Below are 8585 nucleotides of genomic sequence, written 5' to 3'. Positions count from 1 at the left end.
AAAAAAAAAAAAAAAAAAAAAAAAAAAAAAAAAAAAAAAAAAAAAAAAAAAAAAAAAAAAAAAACAGGATACCAGATCCTGGAAGAAGCAAGAATGTATCCAGATCTAGAAGAAAATGGAGGTTGTAATGTAAGCGTTGGTGCGTGTGGGTGTGGGTGTGGGTGTGAGTGATGATGAAGATCAAGGCTGCTGTGTAAGTAAGAGAGTAGAGAGAGAGTAGAGAGAGAGAGAGAGAGAGAGAGTGTAAGAGACAACAAACCAGAACATGTAAGAGATTAGAGGAGAAAATGACGGATGGGAAGGAGGGTTGGTGATGGGACCCTTAAATACTAACAACAATATCCAATAATTAACAATCTCTGGCATTGCTCTTATTTACCAAAATGACACTTCACTCTCACTCGCTCAGCTACCACTCCCCATCTTTTCAATAATGCCTTCAATCTTTTTTTTTTCTTTTTTCTTTCTTTTTATTTTAAACCCTAAAATATATTTTAAAATTATTCTAATAGATTTTTACTTCAACGTCAATTTTAAAAAATCTATTAATTTTTTTTATTACATAACTTCGTGAATATATATATAGTAATTAGGCAAAATTTTAATTTTAACGAAGTAGATTGCAAAAATGGAATGTGAATTTGGATTTTTATATGGAATGATTTAACTATATAATCAAATTTAAAAGAAAAAAAAGTATTTTGAATCTAATTTTAAAAATAATTGTTTTACGTTACGCTAATTTACTATTTTTTTTTTAAATAATAATTTTGAAGTCCCTTACAGAGGACCTAATATGAACAAAAGAAACATGCTTTTGACTTTTTTTAACCAATATTTCAAAAGTGATGGTAAATAAATTTGATTTTAACAATCAATAAACTGCCGCCAAAAATTCATTATCAATTGACTTTTAGTTAACCAATTACAGTTTTTTTTTTATACCTTTTTTAAAACTAAATTAATAAAAAAAAAATTCTAATGACTAAAATTTTAAAAGTTTCAATACAATAATATTTTATTTAAAAAATATTTTTTTTTATCATCAATGTATAGACCAATACCCAACATCGTCTATTAATACCTCATAGATTATTTTTTTGAAAATTCAACGATATTTTTTGAAGCACTTTTGAGAGTTAAATTAAATGATAATTTTGACACGTGTATTTTTTTATTATTAAAATGGTAAATAAAAATATACTTTAAAAAGACATACCTTTCATAATTTATAATATCAGAGGTGAGAATTTATTTTTAAAAATTAATTTTGTGAATTATGTGGTTATAATGTGAAAAAATATTTTTAAAATTAAAATAAATAATAACATATCTTAATTATCCCTACTTTCAATTTTTACAGACATTTAAAATAATTTTAAAATTAAAAAAATTAAAATGTAATTTTTAGAAAAACTTAAGCCAAAATTCACAGTTATAAATAATAATAATAATAATAATAATATATATAAAAATTAGTCCATAGTTTTAATTAAATCACGCCAAACCTCATTATTATTAATTTTATTAAATTAAAATTTACAGAATACTATTTTATTTTACTTTATTACCTCAATTCAATTATCTCAAATAACTCTTATTAAATAATGAATCTAATTCAATCCAACCATAAATTAATTTATGAGTTGGGTTATTCGAGTAATTTGTTTAAATTATTTTAAATAAAAGTAAAATATTAATTAATAAAACATCATTTTATTTATTTCTAAACATTTAATTAAAAAAATTGTTTTTAAGAGAAAAAATAATAATTATGAAATGAAATAAAAATAAAATAAATATATGCATATATAATTTTTAAAATCAACCCTGGATTAAATCCAATCTATAAAAATAACTCAATTCAGGTGGGATTTTTATGGGCATTTATATTTATTTAAAAGTACGATAAATTAACTATATATATATATATAAAGAAAGTGTAGGAGGAAAATAGAATTGGAAAGGAAATTAAATAGTTTGAAATGAAGAGGCATAGAAGAATGAGTATTTATGTTAGTAGTGGGTCCATTTATATGACCCATTATTACAACCAATTTTAGGACATTTTTCTCCCTCTCCTGCTCCGATCCAACCTAAGAATTTTTGTTTCTATACTATTTCATCATTTTTTTATTCTTTTAAATAACTTTTTGTTTTTAGTCGAAACCCGAGATTACGTATTTAACCCACTTATGGTAAATGTAAGAATGGAAATAGAATTTTCGAACCACATACACATACATATACACATACACACACGCACATATATATATATATGTATATACACTGTTGAGACCATAAGAAGTCGGTCGATCGGTGTTAGACAAACATAACCTGTCCGTTTCCAATGTTTGAAAATCTACCGGGGTTAGTTAGAGAATGGTATGAACTATTCATTTGTGCAACATAAACGTTGGATCATAGTTTCATTTTATTAAGAATTAAAGTAAAACATGTAGATTGAATACGAATTGTACCTTTGTAGAAATTATGGCCTGTAAGTTTGTTAGATGTATTATGACAATATGAAACTGCTTCCACGAGGTCGGAAACTTCTTCCTAGCTATTGAACTACAAGGTCTGGAACTTGGCTGAGTCTTTTGAAAAAAAATCTTTGAACCATTCTAAAGGAGAAAGTCGTTCATTTTGACTCAACCAAAGATCCTATTTATAGGAATTTTGGAAAACTAACTCAACCAAAGGTCCTATGTATGGGAACTTTGGAAAACTAGCAGGTTTTCTAAATTTTTATTTCAACTAAATTGATCATTTTAGTGTCAGTATAAGCGGGGAAGAATACCGTATGGATTTACAAATCATAAGTTTTTAATTAATCAAATTTCCTTCATTAACTATAGATCATTTGTCACTATCTCAAAGACTTCAATCCCATATCACGATGTGGATTGATGGACTGACAACAAAAAAATACGATAAAATCCCTTAAGGATTGTAGATCAGTAAATAAGAAGTTTTTTGGGATTTGCAACAAAACCCAATGTTTTCGATGAGCACTACATTACAACATTCCTGACATTAAAAAAAAACATTGACGACAACAACTATAATGTCATTCTTGATTGGAACTCGCCCTTTGAATTAATGTGTGATGCAAGTGATTTTGGAATACGAGCGATGTTAGGATAAAGAAAGGGGAAAGTGCTACACCCTATCGATTACATAAATAAGATGTTGAAAAAAGTTAGAGCTCATATTATCTCTATGATAGAATATTGCATGAGTAATGACAAAATATTTAGATTCCTTGAAATGGAAAGAGGAACCAACGGATGCATCTAAGTTAAAGACCTGTAAACCTGCTTTGAGAAGGGATGAGGGATTATATGAGTAGGCGATGTGAGGAATTACCAATGTCTATAGAAACGAGTCAAGACCTGTAAACTCGCCTTGAGAAGGGATGAGGGACTACATGAGTAGGTAACATGAAGAACCACCACTGAGTGTAGAATAAACCTGCCTTGATCGGGGGCGAGGAACCATATAAGTAAATACCATGATAAACCGCTATGGTGCGTATAATAACTCGCCTTAAGAGGAAACGAGGGCTTACACATGTAGTTAATTGAGGATATACTTAGTGTGTAGAACAAGCTCAACCTAAGAGGGGACGATGGACGACATAAGTAGTATATAGAGGAGCTCTTATTGTGTATGGAATAAACCTTCTCCAAGAGATGACAGGGAGTACATAAATAGTTCAAGTTATGATAGGCGCCACTATAAAGTGTGGTAATAGTTAGAGGGTTCCTGAATTAGGTCAAAACGTTTTAGAGGCCAAAGAAAAGCCGGTGCTAACTTCTTAGGTTAAGGATGCGATGTGAGTCTATAAGTACGTTAAAGTATTTTTTTTTTTTTATACTTACGCCTCCCTTCTTTTTTTTTCAAGTAATCACAGGCACCGATCGAGTGTGGGTGCATCCAAGAGCTATGTGGTCACATAAAAGATCTTTTCGAAGCGTCAGCCCATTTTATATTTTGAGTCTTTGGTATTTTTGTTTTGTAGCGGTATCCCAAACATATTTTCTAATTTGTAATAAATTTGAATAAAATTGTCTTATAAATGTATTTCTTTTGGTATTTTATTGTGTTGTTTGGTTTAACTTTGATTGGAATTTTATTCAATTTTCATATTTTACTTTTATTTATATGTATTTTGGTCGTTGTCTTGTTAGTCAAGGTCTGAGTTTCAAAGACTCGAAACGAGTAATGACAGAGATATTGGTAGTCCCATTGAATATTCAATTGAACTTCATTCTGCAAACATGATGAATTCTATCCATGTACTAGATTACGTGTCGATCCTAAGGAAATACATGACAGATTCTATCCACGTAGTAGATTACGAGCCCCTCTGACTCAATGAAGATTTGAGTTACGAGGAAAAACCAATAAAAGTCTTAACTCGGGAAGTAAAAGCGCTACGCAATAGAGACATTGCGTTCGAGGTGTTATGGCAAAACCACCACACCGAAGAGGCCACATAAGAGCGTGAGAACGAAATAAGAGAAAAAATATATATACTCGACAAAAGGTTAGAAAGCTTAAGTAACTCTTTTAGGGATATTGAGTGTACATTGGAAAATGGTTAGAGAGTTGGTAAGCATAGTCTCCTAACTGCTTTATCCAATCCCATTCACTCTTCCTAGGTACGTTGGGAAATGGCCAAGAGATAAGATCGAACTCACGTGAGAGTTATTAACATAAAATCTCGGTGTGTGATGGGAATCAATATCCTCGAGCACTCTAGGAAGAGCTAAATCAAAATGGATATCATGTGGGCCTTTCTTTTATGAGGCGTCCGATGACGTGTAATGCATTGTGTCCGACCAAGTCAAAAACCTAGGGTACATACATGAGCTCGCCTGGTAAGTTCATGTGCTCGTATGTGGGTCGTGTGTAGTGTAGTACCATGCATCTAACCCTACCTGAAACTAGAAAGAGCCAAAGGTCATGTTACAATTTTAAAAGATAGGTCTCATACATCTATTATATGGGATTGTAATACTAATCCCAACAAGTGGAGTGGAATGTCTTACTGATTATTTCATAAAATGTTTAAGTCATGTGCTACCCTTATATTTTACAGGTAAAAGTGAAGCTTCCATGCACAGATGACAGTGAATGCTGGAAAGGCTATGGAAGTCAGAATAGATCATGATCGGGCATTATATAGTTAACGGTTGCCTTTAACATTAATGGGAAAGTTTTAATTGAAAAGTTTTAAAATCTATGTTTGAGAACCATGACAAGTATGCAAGTTATGGGATTTTGGAATTCCTTTATTATATTGAATGACATGAAGATGAAGATGCTTGTTTGAGCGTGTGCTAGCCCCAACGAGCCAAGCTTAGGTGTACGTATACAAGCCTGCTTGATAGATCCATGTACGCATGCATGGGCCATGGGTAGGTCCCACCATGAAAGCTTGGTTTGCATTTTCCGACCCCAACAATGGGGCTAGTTACTTACCATTTTTAAATACTCATACCCACGTGTTATTTCTTTTAAGTAAAGCATCATTGTAGGACGACAACGTCATTGTAAAGGCCATGAAACTAAAACTTGGGTAGTTATATTTATGTTTAAACTTTAGCCCTTAGGTTAAATAAGTGCATTTTTGTTACACTGAACTTATTGTTATTTCATTCCCGCTATTTCATTGTTGTCTACTTTTAATTTAAATGGATTTTACGAACGTTTAAGTCCATGACATGGTTTATGAAATATTTTAAATCAATTTTTTCGCACATAAAAGACATATCATGTATATAATAGCGATCTTATTTTTAAGAGAAAAATAGGATCGTTACAAATATAGACATGAAAAATGATATATTCACATTTCCTAGTTGTTTTCAATTTATTAATCGTTTCAAAAATATTTTATTTTCAAAGTTGAAATATAACGGTGAAATTGCCCGCACGAGAATAGCTCAAATGACATAAAGCTATACCTTTAAATAAAAGATCAAATTATTAACCAAAATTGACGTGATTAATTAGTATGTAATAAACCAAGTTTGACACATAAATAGTGGCATGGTAATGGAACAATTCAATAGTTAAAGTGGTAGTTCGATACTACCTTATTAATACTTTCATATACTTTATAATCTTACGTACATATAACTTGTACGACAATAGTCATGTGTAGTCTTCAACCAACGTTAGGAACTAAAACACATATACTTTTAACATTAACATCAACCCAAACTCGTGAAGGATCGAAATTCAAAATTCTCGGACTCCCAGCTAAAATCTTCTGTGGTCTCAGGTTAGGATTCTCCTTTTTTATTATACTTTCAACAACAGAATATTCCACACCCACCAGCTCGGGCCATTGATTTTTTCCTGTTCAAAACACATATTCTTGTTAACTTTGTTAATACACACAATTAAACATATTCACGTGATTCCATAACGAGAAAAATTATCACGAAGATAAATATATAAGAAGATGAAGAAAAGCAAATGAAAAAACATTCATATTTAATTTGAGCGGAAACGTTTAAAAATAGGTAAAAATTCATTAGTTAAACAAAAAGATAAGATAACTTTAGCTATACAATAACTTAAAAGCTTACAAAAGCGCTCGATCATATCATTTTAAAACAATTTTACAAGTAAGCGATAGGAAGATCATACCAGACATTCGTTGAATGCTTTGGTTGATTATACAGAAATGTTCGGCCAAATGGGTTTGTATTTATAGCCAACACTGATGGGGACTTTGTCGTAGTTTTGTTATTGATAAGTCTCTTTGTAGTCACTTTTGGTATAAGAATAAGAATAAAGATGGTGACTTTGGAATGTGTTCTTTTTATTATAATTATTATTTTATTATTCCTTATCCGATGAACTCGACATTTTTCTGCATCCTTACGACGTGATTACGTTACCTACTCCCCGTTTCTTAAGAGTGAAGAAAATCTCTACATACCAACACGAGTTCTCCGAATATATTTTGTTTTCACTCACATGTATCTCAGAAATTTTTTTAAGAGGTCAACCAACATAGAATTACTCTAAGCAAAATACGCTTAATTATGGAGTTCCTATGATTGAACTACCGAAAATGAAGGTGCACCTTGTTTGTATAAGCAGTAACTTTCTGTAACGACCCGAAATTTTCTACTTAATTTAAGGTCGCTACTGTATACATACCATAAACATTGAATGCAGAAGACTTCATTTAAATTCCATAAAACATAACCTTAAAACACAGCCATGGACTTATGTGTTTAGAAAACATCTTTAAAACGACACAACAAAAGACCCGAAATAAAATAAATAAGCGTTTAAGTTTAAAACATCCTATTCTATCCCAAGTCTAAGAAAATAAATACCACTATCCTATGCATGTGCCATGATCTCGAGTTGCGATGCCGTCGTCAGCCGTACAGGAATGCCTTGCCTTAACCTGAAAAATGTAGTAGCACATGACTTGAGTATTTAAAGAAATACTCGGTAAGTGGCCCCACTATTGGGGTTAAATGCAACAATCACATGCAATGGAATGATGGGACCTATCTTTCGTTTCGTTTCATTTCGTTTTCCCTACGGTGTAATCCTAACAGGTAATCGTGGACGTGTACCATATACTCTACACGCAACCCATACGTGCGAGTATGGGCTCACCAGCTAGTTCGCACACCGCTGGGCCACTGTCCCTAGCCGGTGGGCATGCTCTGAGGGCCTACCCGGACCCGTTAAAACTAAAACCGTCACGGCAGCGTTATGCAGGGCATAACGATCGTTGACCTGTCATTTGGATGTATGCGTCCGTACCCTCGTGATGGGATAGGGGTATCCCCCCAAATGCATGATCACACAATATGCATGAGGTCCCACTAATCCTACAGTCATCATTTAATGAACATAACCTCGTGTCACGTTTTCATGCTTACATGTCATTCTCATTCTCATTTCGTTATATATCATACATATTCCTAGCAGGGTTATGTATCATGCAATTTATCGTATTTCATGTCATACAATTCATTCAGTTACATTCCAATACTCATACAACAAGCCATAATCGTACAAGGGCCACACATCGTCACATGCATTCATATCACATCAACTAAGCAGCATAAATAACATACATTCACGTTCACATGATTTCGTACTTAAGCACAATAATCTAGCATACAATGTATCATATCATAACCAAGTCATAACGTAAACACTTCATAGTCATATCGTTCTCTAACTTACCATAGCCTTCACGTTCTTATACCTATCACAGATATATCATTACGTGACGTACCTTAGTCATATCGTCACAAGAATGTACCCTAACGCTATCGTTCTATCAATCTATCACAAACCTATCCCTTTCTACCCATAACCTAACCGTATTCTTTCATCAATCTCTCCTATCCATAGCACTCCGGTATGTAACCTAACTCTAACGTTTCATGAACGTATCTTACTCCTATCGTTACATTTCGTTTTGTGCATCCTTCTCGTACCCTATCTCAAACATATCCTTGAGCACATCGTACCATAATTATTATCATACAAACCACATATTATAACATAACATAACATATAAGAAG

The 8585-nt window shown here is 32.3% G+C and overlaps 1 protein-coding gene and 1 long non-coding RNA gene across 2 annotated transcripts in view; both read right to left on the bottom strand.

Moving 5' to 3' along the window:
- LOC111438596 (65-kDa microtubule-associated protein 1-like) overlaps window positions 1–233 on the bottom strand; it is a 5874-nt gene extending 5641 nt beyond the window's left edge. The window contains exon 1 of the mRNA XM_023076466.1: window positions 73–233. The gene's annotated coding sequence lies outside the window, so the exon portion shown is untranslated. The remainder of the gene's footprint in view (window positions 1–72) is intronic.
- Window positions 234–6082: 5849 nt separating this feature from the next.
- Window positions 6083–6704, bottom strand: LOC111438598. The gene is made up of 2 exons (XR_002709699.1): window positions 6670–6704; window positions 6083–6375 (listed from the first exon to the last, which is right to left on the bottom strand). It is a non-coding gene; the product is annotated as an uncharacterized LOC111438598 (long non-coding RNA).
- Between the last annotated feature and the right edge of the window lie 1881 nt (window positions 6705–8585).

Source organism: Cucurbita moschata, unplaced genomic scaffold (genome assembly GCF_002738365.1).
Source record: "Cucurbita moschata cultivar Rifu unplaced genomic scaffold, Cmos_1.0 Cmo_Scf00078, whole genome shotgun sequence".
Lineage (NCBI taxonomy): Eukaryota > Viridiplantae > Streptophyta > Magnoliopsida > Cucurbitales > Cucurbitaceae > Cucurbita > Cucurbita moschata.
Note: the sequence above shows the minus strand (reverse complement) of the source record. Positions and strands in the feature narration are given on the sequence as shown.